Source organism: Arachis stenosperma, chromosome 5, assembly GCF_014773155.1.
Source record: "Arachis stenosperma cultivar V10309 chromosome 5, arast.V10309.gnm1.PFL2, whole genome shotgun sequence".
In the NCBI taxonomy this organism is placed as follows: Eukaryota; Viridiplantae; Streptophyta; class Magnoliopsida; order Fabales; family Fabaceae; genus Arachis; species Arachis stenosperma.
In genome coordinates, this window is record NC_080381.1 from 51,943,993 (window position 1) to 51,961,402 (window position 17,410).

A 17,410-nucleotide genomic window follows, 5' to 3' on the forward strand; every position below is an offset into this window, starting at 1 on the left:
TTTGCTCCAATGGCAGGGATAGAGATGCTTCTCCCATAGAAGTCTGGAGTAGGTGCAGTAAAGTCACCCAGCACCTTCCTTGCATTGTTGGCATTGTTGTTGTTTTCGGCTGCCATGGGTTCTTCTTCTTTGAAGATTTCTGTTAGGTCCTCTACAGAGAGTTGTGCCTTAGCTTCTCTTAGCTTTCGCTTCAAGGTCCTTTCAGGTTCAGGGTCAGCCTTAACAAGAATGCTTTTGCCTTTGCTCCTGCTCATATGAAAGAGAAGAGAACAAGAAAAATGTAGAATCCTCTATGTCACAGTATAGAGATTCCTTGAGGTGTCAGAGGAACAGAAAAATAGAAGGAAGAGGTAGAAGAATTCGAACTTAGTGAGATAGAGTTCGAATTGTGCATTGAGGAGGAGTGGTACTCCATGAATAGAAGGATGTGAGAAGAGGGGAAGAAATTTTCGAAAATTAATTAAAAACATTTTGAAAAATTGATTGATAATTTTCGAAAACTAAGAGTGGGAAAGAAATCAAGTGATTTTTGAAAAAGATTTTGAAATTAGAAATAAAAAAGATATGATTGAAAACTATTTTGAAAAAGATGTGATTAAAAAGATATGATTTGAAAAACAATTTGAAGAGATTTGATTTTAAAAATTAATGACTTGCCTAATAAGAAAATATATGATTCAAACATTAAACCTTTCTCAACAGAAAAGGCAACATACTTGAGATGTTCAATCAAATCATTAATTGTTAGCAAGTATCTTTGAAAAAGGAAAGAAATTGATTTTGAAAAAGATTTGATTGAAAAGATATGATTTGAAAAAGATTTGATTTTGAAAAATTTTGAAAACTTGAAAAAAATCTTAATTGAAAACAGAATCTTCCCTCTGGTGCCATCCTGGCATTAAACGCTCAGAATGGTGCACATTCTGGCGTTTAACGCCCAAAGCACTACCCTTTTGGGCGTTAAACGCCCAGCCAGGCACCCTGGCTGGCGTTTAAACGCCAGTTTGCCCTTCTTCACTGGGCGTTTTGAACGCCCAGCTTTTTCTGTATAATTCCTCTGCTGCATGTACTGAATCTTCAGTTCCCTGTATTATTGACTTGAAAATAGAACCAAGATCAAATAAACAATGCATGCAAGACACCAAACTTAAAATGAGACTAGTGTCTCAATAAGAAACATAACATATTTTTGGTTTTTATGATTTTGTAATTTTTTTGGTTTTTTCGAAAATTAAGTGGAAAAGAAAATAAAGGTATCAAAATTCTTAATGAGAATTCTAGGAATCATGCAATGTTAGTCTAAAGCTTCAGTCTAAAGGAATTAGACATGGATAGCCAAGCTTCAGCAGGACATTGCATTCAAGAGCTAAATTGATGAGAATCAATCAGCTTTGGTGATGATAAGATCATCACATTGAAACACTAGAATTCATTCTTAAGAACTCTGAAAAATACCTATTCTAAGCAACAAGATGAACCGTCAGTTGTCCATACTCGAAACAATCCCCGGCAACGGCGCCAAAAACTTGGTGCACGAAATTGTGATCACTACTTTTCACAACTCAAATAATCCCTAGTAATGGCCCCAAAGACTTGGTGCTCAATACCATGGCATAAACACAACTTCGCACAACTAACCAGCAAGTGCACTGGGTCGTCCAAGTAATAAACCTTACGCGAGTAAGGGTCGATCTCACGGAGATTGTTGGTATGAAGCAAGCTATGGTCACCTTGTAAATCTTAGTCAGGCAGACTCAAATGGTTATGGATGATATATGAATAAAACATAAAGATAAAGATAGAGATACTTATGTAAATCATTGGTGAGAACTTCAGATAAGCGAATGGAGATGCTTTGTCCCTTCCGTCTCTTTGTTTACCTACTGTCTTCATCCAATCCTTCTTACTCCTTTCCATGGCAAGCTGTATGTTGGGCATCACCGTTGTCAATGGCTACAGTCCCGTCTTCTCAGTGGAAATGTTCAATGCACCCTGTCACGGCACGGCTATCCAGCTGTCGGTTCTCGATCATGTCGAAATAGAATCCAGTGATTCTTTTGCGTCTGTCACTAACGCCCCACAATCGCGAGTTTGAAGCTCGTCACAGTCATTCAATCATTGAATCCTACTCAGAATACCACAGACAAGGTTTAGACCTTCCGGATTCTCTTGAATGCCGCCATCAATTCTAGCTTATACCACGAAGATTCCGATTAAAGAATCCAAGAGATAAACATTCAAGCCTTGTTTGCTTGTAGAACGGAAGTGGTTGTCAGTCATGCGTTCATAAGTGAGAATGATGATGAGCGTCACATAATCATCACATTCATCATGTTCTTGGGTACGAAAGAATATCTTGGAACAAGAACAAGCTGAATTGAATAGAAGAACAATAGTAATTGCATTAATACTCGAGGTACAGCAGAGCTCCACACCTTAATCTATGGTGTGTAGAAACTCCACCGTTGAAAATACATAAGAACAAGGTCTAGGCATGGCCGTGAGGCCAGCCCCCAGTGATCAAAAGATTCAAAGATCTCAAGATGATCTAAGATCCAAAGATGAAAATACAATAGCAAAAGGTCCTACTTATAGAGAACTAGTAGCTTAAGGTTTACAAAGATGAGTAAATGACATAAAAATCCACTTTCGAGCCCACTTGGTGTGTGCTTGGGCTGAGCATTGAAGCATTTTTGTGTAGAGACTCTTCTTGGAGTTAAACGTCAGCTTTTGTGCCAGTTTGGGCATTTAACTCCCATTCTTGTGCCAGTTCCGGCGTTTAACGCCGGGCATTCTTGAGCTGATTTGGAATGCCGGTTTGGGCCATCAAATCTCGGGCAAAGTATGGACTATTATAAATTGCTGGAAAGCCCAGGATGTCTACTTTCCAACGCCGTTAAGAGCGCACCAATTGGGCTTCTGTAGCTCCAGAAAATCCACTTCGAGTGCAGGGAGGTCAGAATCCAACAACATCTGCAGTCCTTTTCAGTCTCTGAATCAGATTTTTGCTCAGGTCCCTCAATTTCTGCTAGAAAATACCTGAAATCACAGAAAAACACACAAACTCATAGTAAAGTCTAGAAAAGTGAATTTTAACTAAAAACTAATAAAAATATACTAAAAACTAACTAAAACATATTAAAAATATACTAAAAATAATGCCAAAAAGCGTACAAATTATCCGCTCATCAGATACCCGCATCAAGTAGCCTAGTGACTTCTTTCTTTACCACATCGAGGATGGTTAGGTTGAGCCTCCTTTGCGGTTGTCTAACCGGCCTAGCTCCTTCTTTGAGAAATATGCGATGCATGCACCTGCGAGGGTTAATCCCCACAATATCGGCTAGGCTCCAACCAATCACTTTCTTGTACTTTCTGAGAACATCTAGGAGCTTCTCTTCTTCCTCACTAGAGAGCTCATTAGCGATGATGACCAGAAACTTTTGGTTGTCCTCTAAGAAAGCATACTTCAAATGAGATGGGAGAGGCTTCAATTCACTCTTTGCCTCAGGCTAAAGTTCTTTTTCATCAAGCTCATGGACTTCATCCTCAACAACTTCCTCATGTTCACCTTCTTCGTCATCCGTCTCTTTAATAGCATGGCAGCATAACTTGTTATGGTCTTCTTCTTGCACTTCCGCTACCACTTCATCAATTACATCACATCAGAGAACGGAATGCTCTTCGGGAGGATGTTTCATGGCTTCTTCTAAATTGAACTTGATAGTCTTGTCCCCAACCTCAAAGGAATATGTGCTGGTGAAGGAATCTAACTTGAATTTAGAGGTTTTAAGGAAAGGCCTACCAAGTAGAATGGAGGATGAGCTTCTATTTTCTGTTGGGGGCATTTTAAGGATGTAAAAGTCAACCAGAAAGATCAAATCCTTGATTTCCACAAGTACATCTTCGGCTATTCCTGTTACCGTGATCACACTTTTATCGGCTAAGGCAAACCTCACTGCTGACCTCTTTAATGGAGCCAAATTCAACCGCACAAAGGTAGAAAGCGGCATGAGGCTTACACAAGCTCCAAGATTACACACAATCATGAAAAATGTGTCCACCAATACAACAAGACACCAAACAAGGCCCAGGGTCACCACATTTCCTTGGTATAGGTTCCATCAAGGAAGAAATTGAACTTTCCAAGGATAATGTCTCTAATTCCCCTATCCTATCCTTGTGTGTACACAAGTCTTTCAAGAATTTTGCATACTTTGGAATTTGTTGGATAGCATCAAGAAGTGGTATGGTTACCTCAACCTTCTTGAACACTTGAAGCATGTTCATACCAAATTCCGGCGTCTTCTTTGCTTTCTTCACCATGGAAGGGAATGGAATAGGGATGGACTCATCCACTAGAGCTTTCCTCTTGGGTTCCTTGAGGTTTACTCCTTCTTCCTCATGCCTCTTGCCTACCTCCTCCTCTTCATGTGGAGCTTCAACAATTACTTCTTTCTCATGAATGTCCTCCAAGATCCTTGGAGGTATCTTTTCCAATGTAGTTCCTGACCGTAGGGTGATGGCATTGAGACTGCCCTTTGGGTTTAGTTGGGGTTCGGATGGAAGGTTGGAAGAACTTAAGGGTTGGTTGGTATTGTTGGAGGGGGACATGGACATCTTTGAAATTATGTCGACAAGATTGGCCAATTGAGCATTCATAGCCTCGAATTGAGCCCTATAGCCCTCATCCCATTTCTCCACAGCGGCTTTAAGCTCTTCAATTTAGTTGGTGGAAGGTGGAGAGGTGTGGTTGGATTGTTGTCTATGGTGTGGTGCTTGGTACTTGGTGTAGTTGTTTTGGTTTTGGTTGTGGTGGTTTTGGTTGGCTTGGTAATTGTTGTTGTGATGAGAAGGAGAGTTGTTCTATCTTTGGATTTGATTGTTCCCTTGTGCATTATCCCTCCACCCTTGGTGTTGATTACTACCATGAGGGTAGTGGTTTTGGCTTTAAGAAGGGTAAGGTGGACGATTGTTGTAATTCACATTGGCCACTACAAGGGCATGCTCTTCTTGAATTTGATGGCATTGATTGGTGTAATGTGTGGTGCTAGAGCACAAACTACAAATCCTAGGAGGGCCTTCAAGTTAGGCCACTGGAGGTGGGGCTTGGACAGCTTGGATAGAGTAAAACTCCTTTTGATCCTTTTGTATTTGGGTGAGAATGGTGGTCATATCCCCAAGTGCTTTGGTTAGGCTTGCTTCGGAGGGGGACGGTTCTACCACACCCTGGAGAGGATTACTTCTCACTCTTGTATGTTGCGTAGCTTCGACAACATCCACTATCAAACTCCAAGCTTCTCCCTCCGTCTTATTTTTCGAAAGGGAACCACCGCTAGAAGCAGTGAGTAATCTTCTATCTTCCACACAAACACCTCTGGTGAAGTAGCTAATGAGCAAGTGAGTGTTCATTCCATGGTGTGGACAAGACTCTAGTAGCCTCTTGAATCGAGACCAATATTCATACAAACTCTCTTGATCTCTTTGTATTATACCCGAAATTTCCTTTTGGATGTAGTCGGTCTTCTCTGGTGGAAAGAATTTATTTAAGAACTCTCTTCTCAAGAAATCTCAATTGGTAGCAATCTCATCCGGTAGCGAATAAAACCATGTCTTTGCTTGAGCTTCAAGGGAGAAGGGGAAAGCAAAGACCATGATAGCCACCTCATCGGCTCTATGCCTTCGAGTAGTAGAACAAGCAACTTGAAAATCCTTTAGATGTTGGATGGGGTCTTGACACGGCAACCCATGATACTTAGGTAGTAGATTTATCAAGCTACTCTTCAATTCAAAGTTTGGATCAAGGTTGGGATATCTTGCTTGCAATGGTTGAAGCACAATATCCGGAGCTCCTTGCTCAAGTAAAGTGATCTGGCGTGGCTCCGCCATGTGTAGTTCACCTGTAGGATACAAAGATGTATTAGTAGTGCCAACAGAAGAATAGGAAGTAGCAGACTCCAAGTCGCTCTCGGTACCGTCTAGTGATTCGATATGTTCCTCAAAAGAGACCGAAGTACTAGCCGTATAGTCCAACCGCCGTCTAGCTTGCCGAGTGTGTAACAAAGTTCTTTCAATCTCGGGATCAAAATCGGCTAAGCTAGAATTCGGTTGGGACCGAGTCATCACACTTGGGAGTCATGGCACAAAAATAAAAGAAGCTAAACTATAACTAGGTATTGAAAACAAACAAACTATCTACAATATTCACATATTCACATAACCAATATTAAGACATATGTTGCAACCATTCCCCGGCAACGGCATCAAAAATTTGATGGACGCACAGGAACAATGTCGGAAGAGATTTTCTAAATGAAATTGCGTTGCAAGTATAGCTCCCCCAACAATAATCCTCGCGGATCAAATTTAGAATGGAATTGGTTGTCACAAGTTCAACCCCAATAAAATAACCGAAGTATTCAAACCTCAGGTCGTCTCACGAAGAATGGGCAAACATGTGCTTCAACATTGGTTAGAAGTCTGGGGTTGTGATTCATTAACAAGAAAGTAAATTGAGAATCTTAGCAATTAAGCAATCTAAAGTGCAAAGAACTAATTCAAACAACACATAAGGTGTAAACAATTTCAAAATAAGGAACCAACATTCAATCTCTAACTCTACTCTTAACTAAACAATAACTACAACTAAGCAAGATAACTGAGAAATTGATTTTCAAATATGAATAATAAAAGCAACTCTTGGTTAGGCATGGGAATTGGGGTCACTATCCTTGTTTAATAACCATATATTGACAATTATGAGGAGCCAAAATCATTAAGTCTACTTCCACACTTGAAGTACGTCAAATGGTTTGGTCAACATCAACCCATAAGGCCTAACCTCACTACTAATTAACCTAGAAGTAGGCTAGTGTTAATGGATATCAAATTGACCACTAAGGACTCTCAAATCATCAATTCCATTAGACCCAACGACTCAAGTTTACCCAATTCCCTTGGCCTAAGCCAAGAGTAAAAAGGACTACTCTATAGTCAAGGTAAACAATTCATCAAACACTTGGTAAGCATTAATAAAAGACATGTTCAAATTGTAATTGAATTGAAATCAACAAATACCCACTAACAATTATCAAGTTATAAGAGCTTAAACAACACAATGAAGCATAAAAATCATCAATGTAACATCAACAAGTCAAGATTCACAATATTCATGAAATGGGTATAAAGTGACAATTGACAAAATCCATAAACTAACACAAGATCTAAGTGGAGATATACTAAGGAATTCAAATTAAGCAATCAAAGATAGTAATTAACAAAACCCAATTCAGATTCAACAAGGAAGAATCAAATTAAAGCTAGATCTAGAGAAGAACAAGGGTTTCTTCCTCTAGAAGAACAAAAAACCTAAAAACTAGAAAAATTGTGTCTTAGTGTAAAATGATTGGTCCCCCCTTTCTCCCTAGCATCTGATGCCAGGGCATCTAGGCCAGTTTCACTGACATTTTCTTTACTGTTTTTGGGTAGCTTCATGCGTTTTCTTAGAGAATAAGGCAAGTTTTGGATGAAGTTACACTTACACCTTGATTCAAGCAACTTTTGTGAACTTTGCATAATTTCATGAGTATTTTGCTAGAATTGCATGATAAATTAATGATGCATAATCTCATGACTTTGGCTAGAGCTTTGATGCACTTTAATTGCTTGTTTTCAGGGCAAAGGAAGCAAGGGAGAATCACGTTAGTATTCACGTTAACCTAGTTAACGTGAAAACTAACGTGGAATGGTAATGCTTGCAACGTTAATGAGAAAAGTGATCATCAATAACGCCTGCGAAGCCACCCAAAGCTCACGTTACTTGCCACGTTAACTAAGTTAACGTGGTAGTTAACATAGAAGAAGAAGGAACTCCAACATTAATGGTAAAAGTGAACACCATTAACGTTGGAGAACTTGGCAATGATCCACGTTAAGAGTCACGTTAACTTAGTTAACGTGAACTCTAACGTGGAAGAGGAAACACAAGCCAACGTTAGTGACACTCACTTTTGTCACTAACGTTGGACCATCTAGCATTGCCTACGTTAACTTTCACGTTAACCTTATTAACGTGAAAGTTAACGTGGAGTTGGGATCAAGGAACCAACGTTAGTGACACTCACTTTTGTCACTAACGTTGGGAGATGGCTTCACTACTACGTTAAGAGCCACGTTAACTTAGTTAACGTGAGTTCTAACATAGAGAACATGGCATTTGGAGCGTTAGTGACAAAGGTGAGTGTCACTAACGCTCTCGAAGGTGGATCACACCTACGTTAAGAGTAACGTTAGCTATGTTAACGTGGACTCTAACGTAGGAACATAGGGGCACTATGCAACGTTAATGGGAAAAGTGATTCCCATTAACGTTTGCGAAGGGGTATAAGCCAACGTTATTGGGAAAAGTGAGTCCCAATAACGTTAGCCAAGTTTTGAGAAAGCAACGTTAGTGGTCACGTTAAGACCACTAACGTTGGATTTAACGTGGATATATGAGGTTAGAACGTTAGTGGAAAAAGTGAATGCCACTAACGTTAAATCTCACTAATTACCTAAAGTCTAAATCATCTTTCTCTGCAAGTTGGGCCCACTAAAGATGAGAACTGCTTCAACTCAAGATCCAAAGCCCACATCCAAGACTTGAAGAACTCACTAGAAGATCAAGAGGAGTAGTATATATAGGAGTAGTTTTGAACTTTAGAGAAGCTTGGCACTTTTGGGAACTACTCTCTATAGATTTACTTTTCTGCACTTTTAGCATGTATTCTTCTTTTCTGCCATTTTTCATTTCTAGAGCTATGAACAACTAAACCCCTTTCATTGGGTTAGGGAGCTTTGTTGTAATTTGATGGATCAATTATAGTTTTCATTCTTCTTCTTCTTTCTTTTCTCTTGATCTTACTAGAAAGCTTTCGATCTTAATTCAATTGGTTAGTTGTCTTGGAAAAGAAACTCTCCATAATTGGATCTCCTTTGAGCCTTGGAAAAGCGATGAGGAGATCATGCTAGAAATACTTTCTCATGTTGGACCAAATTGGGGTCTGGGCAGATATAGTGACATGTAATCCTCCCAACACTTTGATTTGGAAATACATGTGGTATAATCAGTGACCACACTTCATCTCTTCCCATGAGCAATTAAATCATGGAATTGGGCAATTGTTCAAGCTTAGAGAGATTGGATTACCAAGGAATTGGGATCCAATCACTTAAGATTGCCAAGGAGATCAATGAATGCATTGATTGAGGAAGAGATGAAAATGAACTTGATCCAGAGAATGCAACATCTCCTGAACCTAATGATTTCCCCATTTTTGATCTTACCCATTCACTTTACTTTCTGCCATTTAATTTCATGCTCTTTACCCCAAATCCCCATTTAAGATTCTGCGCTTTAATTTCTGTTATTTAATTTCCAGTCAGTTAAATTTCTGCATCTCAATCTAAATTCTGTTTAGCTCAACTAGCACATTCTTCTAACTAAAGTTGCTTGACCAATCAATCCTTGTGGGATTCGACCTCACTTTATTGTGAGTTTTACTTGACGACAATTCGGTATACTTGCCGAAGGAAAATTTGTTGAGAGACAAGTTTTCATGCATCAAGTTTATGGCGCCGTTGCCGGGGATTGATTTTGAATCAACAATGATTAAGTTTGAATATCACTAGATTGAGCATTTTTCTTTTCGTTTAGTTTATTCAGTTAGTTTCTTTTAGTTTATTTTAGTTTCTTCCTCACCCCCTGCACCCTCTTTTAGTTCTTTCGTTCTTTCTTCCTTTGATTACTATTCTACTCACTAACCCACTAACTGTTTGATAATTTGCATCACTCACACTAACAATTACTCTAACAAGAATAGTTTCTTCATTTTATCTCCTGTTGTGCAATCTATTTGTTGTATGATAGGGAGAAGAGAAGGAGCTTCAACATCCTTTGATTCAGAACCTGAAAGAACCCTTTGGAGACTAAGAAGGGAAGCAAGAGGGAAAATGATTATTGGTGCTGAGGAAGAAGAGGAAGAGTATTTTGAACCCAACATGGAAGAAAATAAGGAGAACAATCATGAAGAAGAAGCTCATAATCATGTCAGAGAAGGCCATGCAAACCGGGCTGGGCAAGAAAGGAGTGTCTTAGGATCCTATATCAATCCTAATCCTGGAAACTGTGGAAGTAGCATTCAGAAGCCCACCATACATGCCAACAATTTCGAGCTAAAATCCCAGCTCATCACTCTTGTGCAAAATAATTGCTCATTTGGAGGAGGTGCTCAAGAAGATCCTAATCAACATTTGACCACCTTCCTGAGGATTTGTGACACAGTGAAGTCCAATGGAGTCTACCTAGATGTCTATAGGTTGCTCTTGTTCCCTTTTTCACTCAGGGACAAGGCATCCAAATGGCTTGAATCCTTCCCAAAGAAGAGCTTAACTAATTGGGAAGAAGTGGTGAACAAGTTTCTGGCAAGATTTTACCCTCCTCAAAGGATCAATAGGCTAAGAACTGAGGTGCAAACTTTTAGACAACAAGATGGTGAAACACTTTATGAAGCATGGGAGAGATTCAAAGACCTGACAAGAAGATGCCCACCAGAGATGTTTAATGAGTGGGTTCAACTTCGCATCTTCTATGAAGGTCTTTCCTATGAGTCAAAGAAGGCTGTGGATCATTCATCAGGAGGCTCTCTAAACAAGAAGAAAACCATTGAAGAAGCCATAGATGTCATTGAAACAGTTGCTGAAAATGACTACTTCTATGCTTCCGAAAGAAGTAACACCAGAGGAGTAATAGAGCTGAACCACATGGATGCATTGTTAGCTCAAAACAAGATGATCACCGAGCAGCTAGCAGATCTTACCAAGAAGGTGGAGGAGAACCAAGTTGCAGCAGCCATCACCTTATCATCAGCTCAAGAAGGAGTAAACATAGGAGAAGAAGGTGATTGGGAGCAAGCCAACTATGTTGGAAACTCACCTAGACAAGTCCATGATCCATACTCCAAAACTTACAACTCTGGATGGAGAAATCACCCTAACTTTGGATGGGGAAACCAACAAGACCAAGGGCAGATCAGAGACGTCACAACCTCAACTCCAACAACAATGCTACTCATCAAAACACCTCACAGAGATACTACCATCATCCATCTAACCAACCTTATCAACCACCTAATCTCAACCCACCATCAATAATTGAAGATAGGCTCCCAAGGATTGAGGTTCTACTTGAAATTCTATGCAAGGAAATTCAAGATAGTAAAGCTTTTAGGGAAGAAGTACAATCCAACATGCAGAATCAAGATGCTCCCATCAAGAAACTGGAAACACAAATTGAATTCTTATTTAAGCAAGTCCCTGGACACAATAATTGCAGCAATATTAACTCAATACCAAAGGAGGAATGTCAAGCTATCACCCTCAGAAGTGGGAAGGAATTGAAGGAGACCCATAAGAAACCACCAGAGAAGAAATTAGATGAAGAAAACAAAGGACACGAGGAAGCTCAACCTTCAAGTCCTATGCCACATCAATAAGAAGAAGCACTCAAACCATGTTTCTCAAAGGCTCCATACCCCCAGCAGCTGCAGTTAAAGAAGAGGGGAGAAGACAACCAATTCTCAAGATTCTTAGAAATCTTTAAGAAACTACAAATAAACATACCCTTTGCTGAAGCAATAGAGCAAATGCCACTCTATGCCAAGTTCTTGAAGGAATTGATGACCAAGAAGAGAAGATGGAAGAATAATGAGACCGTGGTGCTCACGGAAGAATGCAGCGCCATCATCCAACACAAATTGTCCCTGAAATTGAAGGATCTTGGGAGTTTTCAAATCCCTTGTATCATTGGGGAAATTACTGTGGAAAAGGCTTTATGTGATTTAGGAGCCAGCATAAACCTAATGTCTCTAGTAATGATGAAAAAAATGAAGATTGGGGAAGCCAAACCAACAAGAATGGCGCTACAACTAGCAGACAGATCATTCAAATTTCCCCATGGGATAGTAGAAGATCTGCTGGTGAAGGTGGGAGACTTCATCTTTCCAGCAGATTTCGTAGTATTAGACATGGAAGAAGGAGCTAAGACTTCCATCATCTTGGGAAGACCATTCTTAGCCACTGCCGGAGCCATTATTGATGTCCAAAAGGGTGAACTCGTCCTTAGATTACATGAGGAGAAAATGACATTCAATGTGTTTAAAGCCATGAGTTACTGGTGCACGAAATTGTGATCACTACTTTTCAAACTCAAATAATCCCTAGTAATGGCCCCAAAGACTTGGTGCTCAATACCATGGCATAAACACAACTTCGCACAACTAACCAGCAAGTGCACTGGGTCGTCCAAGTAATAAACCTTACGCGAGTAAGGGTCGATCCCACGGAGATTGTTGGTATGAAGCAAGCTATGGTCACCTTGTAAATCTCAGTCAGGCAGACTCAATTGGTTATGGATGATATATGAATAAAAGATAAAGATAGAGATACTTATGCAATTCATTGGTAAGAACTTCAGATAAGCGAATGGAGATGTTTTGTCCCTTCTGTCTCTCTGCTTTCCTACTGTCTTCATCCAATCCTTCTTACTCCTTTCCATGGCAAGCTGTATGCAAGGGTTTCACCGTTGTCAGTGGCTACCTCCCATCCTCTCAGTGGAAATGTTTAACGTACCCTGTCACGGCACGGCTATCCAGCTGTCGGTTCTCGATCATGTCGGAATAGAATCCAATGATTCTTTTGCGTCTGTCACTAACGCCCCACAATTGCGAGTTTGAAGCTCGTCACAGTCATTCAATCATTGAATCCTACTCAGAATACCACAGACAAGGTTTAGACCTTCCGAATTCTCTTGAATGCCGCCATCAATTCTAGCTTATACCACGAAGATTCCGGTTAAAGAACCCAAGAGATAAACATTAGAGCCTTGTTTGCTTGTAGAACAGAAGTGGTTGTCAGTCACTTGTTCATAAGTGAGAATGATGATGAGCGTCACATAATCATCACATTCATCATGTTCTTGGGTACGAATGAATATCTTGGAACAAGAACAAGCTGAATTGAATAGAAGAACAATAGTAATTGCATTAATACTCGAGGTACAGCAGAGCTCCACACCTTAATCTATGGTGTGTAGAAACTCCACCGTTGAAAATACATAAGAACAAGGTCTAGGCATGGCCGTGAGACCAGCCCCCAAATGATCTAAGAACTAGATGTCCAAAGATGATCTAGAGATCTAAAGTGATCAAAAGATGAAAATACAATAGTAAAAGGTCCTATTTATAGGGAACTAGTAGCTTAAGAATTACAAAGATGAGTAAATGACATAAAAATCCACTTCCGGGCCCACTTGGTGTGTGCTTGGGCTGAGCATTGAAGCATTTTCGTGTAGAGACTTTTCTTGGAGTTAAACGCCAGCTTTTGTGCCAGTTTGGGCGTTTAACTCCCACTTTGGTGCCAGTTCCGGCGTTTAACGCTGGGAATTCTGAAGGTGACTTTGAACGCCGGTTTGGGCCATCAAATATTGGGAAATGTATGGACTATCATATATTGCTGGAAAGCCCAGAATGTCTACTTTCCAACTCCGTTGAGAGAGCGCCAATTGGGCTTCTGTAGCTCCAGAAAATCCACTTCGAGTGCAGGGAGGTCAGAATCCAACAGCATCTGCAGTCCTTTTCAGCCTCTAAATCAGATTTTTGCTCAGGACACTCAATTTCAGCCAGAAAATACCTGAAATCACAGAAAAAACACACAAACTCATAGTAAAATCTAGAAAAGTGAAATTTAGCTAAAAACTAATAAAAAGTATACTAAAAACTAACTAAATCTACTAAAAACATACTAAAAACAATGCCAAAAAGCGTACAAATTATCCGCTCATCACAACACCAAACTTAAATTGTTGCATGTCCTCAAGCAACTGAAAATCAAATAAGATAAAAAGAAGAGAATATGCAATGAATTCCAAAAACATCTATGAAGATCAGCATTAATTAGATGAGCGGGGCTTTTAGCTTTTTGCCTCTGAACAGTTTTGGCATCTCACTCTATCCTTTGATATTCAGAATGATTGGCTTCTTTAGGAACTCAGAATCCAGATAGTGTTATTGATTCTCCTAGTTGAGTATGATGATTCTTGAACACAGCTACTTTATGAGTCTTGGCCGTGGCCCAAAGCACTCTGTCTTCCAGTATTACCACCGGATACATACATGCCACAGACACATAATTGGGTGAACCTTTTCAGATTGTGACTCAGCTTTGCTAGAGTCCCCAATTAGAGGTGTCCAGGGTTCTTAAGCACACTCTTTTTGCTTTGGATCACAACTTTATTTCTTTCTTTTTCTTTCTTTTTCTCTTTCTCCTTTTTTTTCGTTTTTTTTGTATTCACTGCTTTTTCTTGCTTCAAGAATCATTTTTATGATTTTTCAGATCCTCAGTAACATGTCTCCTTTTTCATCATTCTTTCAAGAGCCAACATTCATGAACCACAAATTTAAAAGACATATGCACTGTTCAAGCATACATTCAGAAAACAAAAGTATTGCCACCACATCAAAATAATTAATCTGTTATAAAATTCAAAATTCATGCAATTCTTCTCTTTTTCAATTAAGAACATTTTTAATTTTAAGAAAGGTGATGGATTCGTAGGACATTCATAACTTTAAGGCATAGACACTAAGACACTAATGATCATAAGACACAAACATGGATAAACATAAGCATAAAATTTGAAAAACAGACAAATAAAGAACAAGGAGATTAAAGAACGGGTCCACCTTAGTGATGGCGGCTTGTTCTTCCTCTTGAAGATCTTATGGAGTGCTTGAGCTCCTCAATGTCTCTTCCTTGTCTTTGTTGCTCCTCTCTCATGATTCTTTGATCTTCTCTAATTTCATGGAGGAGGATGGAATGTTCTTGGTGCTCTACCCTTAGTTGTCCCATGTTGGAACTCAATTCTCCTAGGGAGGTGTTGATTTGCTCCCAATAGTTTTGTGGAGGGAAGTGCATCCCTTGAGGCATCTCAGGGATTTCATGATGAGTGGGATCTCTTGTTTGCTCTATCCTTTTCTTAGTGATGGGCTTGTCCTCATCAATAAGAATGTCTCCTTCTATGTCAACTCCAACTGAATAACAGAGGTGACAAATTAGATGAGGAAAGGCTAACCTTGCCAAGGTAGAGGACTTGTCCGCCACCTTATAGAGTTCTTGGGCTATAACCTCATGAACCTCTACTTCCTCTCCAATCATGATACTTTGAATCATGATGGCCCGGTCTATAGTAACTTCGGACCGGTTGCTAGTGGGAATGATTGAGCGTTGGATGAACTCCAACCATCCTCTAGCCACGGGCTTGAGGTCATGCCTTCTCAGTTGAACCGGCTTCCCTCTTGAATCTCTCTTCCATTGGGCGCCCTCTTCACAAATGTCTATGAGGACTTGGTCCAACCTTTGATCAAAGTTGACCCTTCTAGTGTAAGGATGTTCATCTCCTTGCATCATGGGCAAGTTGAATGCCAACCTTACATTTTCCGGACTAAAATCTAAGTATTTCCCCCGAACCATTGTAAGCCAATTCTTTGGGTCCGGGTTTACACTTTGATCATGGTTCTTGGTGATCCATGCATTGGCATAGAACTCTTGAACCATTAAGATTCCGACTTGTTGAATGGGGTTGGTAAGAACTTCCCAACCTCTTCTTCTAATCTCATGTCGGATCTCTGGATATTCACTCTTTTTGAGTTTGAAAGGGACCTCGGGGATCACCTTCTTCAAGGCCACAACTTCATAGAAGTGGTCTTGATGCACCCTTGAGATGAATCTCTCCATCTCCCATGACTCGGAGGTGAAAGCTTTTGCCTTCCCTTTCCTCTTTCTAGAGGTTTCTCCGGCCTTGGATGCCATAAATGGTTATGGAAAAACAAAAAGCAATGCTTTTATCATACCAAACTTAAAAGGTTTGCTCGTCCTCGAGCAAAAAAAGAAAGAAGAGAGTAGAAGAAGAAGAAATGGAGGAGATAGAGGTGGCTTTGTGGTTCGGCCAAAAGGGAGGAGAAGTAGTGTTTAGGGTGTGTGAAAATGAAGGAGTGAAGATGGGTTTATATAGGGGTGGAAGGGAGGGGTAGGGTTCGGCCATTATGGGTGGGATTGGGAGGGAAAGTGGTTTGAATTTGAATGGTGAGGTAGGTGGGGTTTTATGAAGGATGGATGTGAGTGGTGAAGAGAAAGATGGGATTTGATAGGTGAAGGGTTTTTGGGGAAGAGGTGTTGAGGTGATTGGTGAATGGGTGAAGAAGAGAGAGGGTGGTAGGGTAGGTGGGGATCCTGTGGGGTCCACAGATCCTGAGGTGTCAAGGAAAATTCAACCATGCACCAAGTGGCGTGCAAAAATGCACTTCATGCCAATTCTGGCGTTAAACGCCGGGCTGGTGCCCATTTCTGGCGTTTAACGCCAGGTGCTTGCCCTTTTCTGGCGTTTAACGCCAGTCTGGTGCCCCTTTCTGGCGTTAAACGCCCAGAATAGTGCCAGACTGGGCGTTAAACGCCCATCTGCTAGCCTCACTGGCGTTTAAACGCCAGTAAGTTCTCCTCCAGGGTGTGCAGTTTGTCTTTCTATTTTTCTTTCTGTTTTTGCTTTTTCAATTGATTTTGTGACTTCTCATGATCATCAACCTACAAAAATCATAAAATAACAAAGGGAAATAGATAAAATATAACATTGGGTTGCCTCCCAACAAGCGCTTCTTTAATGTCAGTAGCTTGACAGAGGGCTCCCATGGAGCCTCACAGATGCTCAGAGCAATGTTGGAACCTCCCAACACCAAACTTAGAGTTTGAATGTGGGGGTTCAACACCAAACTTAGAGTTTGGTTGTGGCCTCCCAACACCAAACTTAGAGTTTGACTGTGGGGGCTCTGTTTGGCTCTGATTTGAGAGAAGCTCTTCATGCTTCCTCTCCATGGTGACAGAGGGGTATCCTTGAGCCTTAAACATAAAGGATTCCTCATTCACTTGAATAATCAGTTCACCGCTATCAACATCAACCACAGCCTTTGCTGTGGCTAGGAAGGGTCTGCCAAGGATGATGGATTCATTCATGCACTTCCCAATCTCTAGGACTATGAAATCAGCAGGGATGTAATGGTCTTCAATCTTCACCAAAACATCCTCTACAAGTCCATAAGCTTGTTTTTTTGAGTTGTCTACCATCTCTAGTGTGATGCTTGCAGCTTATACCTCAAAGATCCCTAGCTTCTCCATTACAGAGAGAGACATGAGGTTTACACTTGACCCTAAGTCACACTGAGCCTTCTTGAAGGTCATGGTGCCTATGGTACAAGGTATTGAAAACTTCCCAGGATCTTGTCTCTTTTGGGGTAATTTCTGCCTAGACAAGTCATCCAGTTCTTTC

At 40.4% G+C, this 17,410-nt stretch overlaps 1 non-coding gene across 1 annotated transcript; it reads right to left on the reverse strand.

Moving 5' to 3' along the window:
* Positions 1–10,491: 10,491 nt before the first annotated feature.
* LOC130984686 (small nucleolar RNA R71) lies at positions 10,492–10,599 on the reverse strand. The gene has a single exon (XR_009088602.1). It is a non-coding gene; the product is annotated as a small nucleolar RNA R71 (small nucleolar RNA).
* Between the last annotated feature and the right edge of the window lie 6,811 nt (positions 10,600–17,410).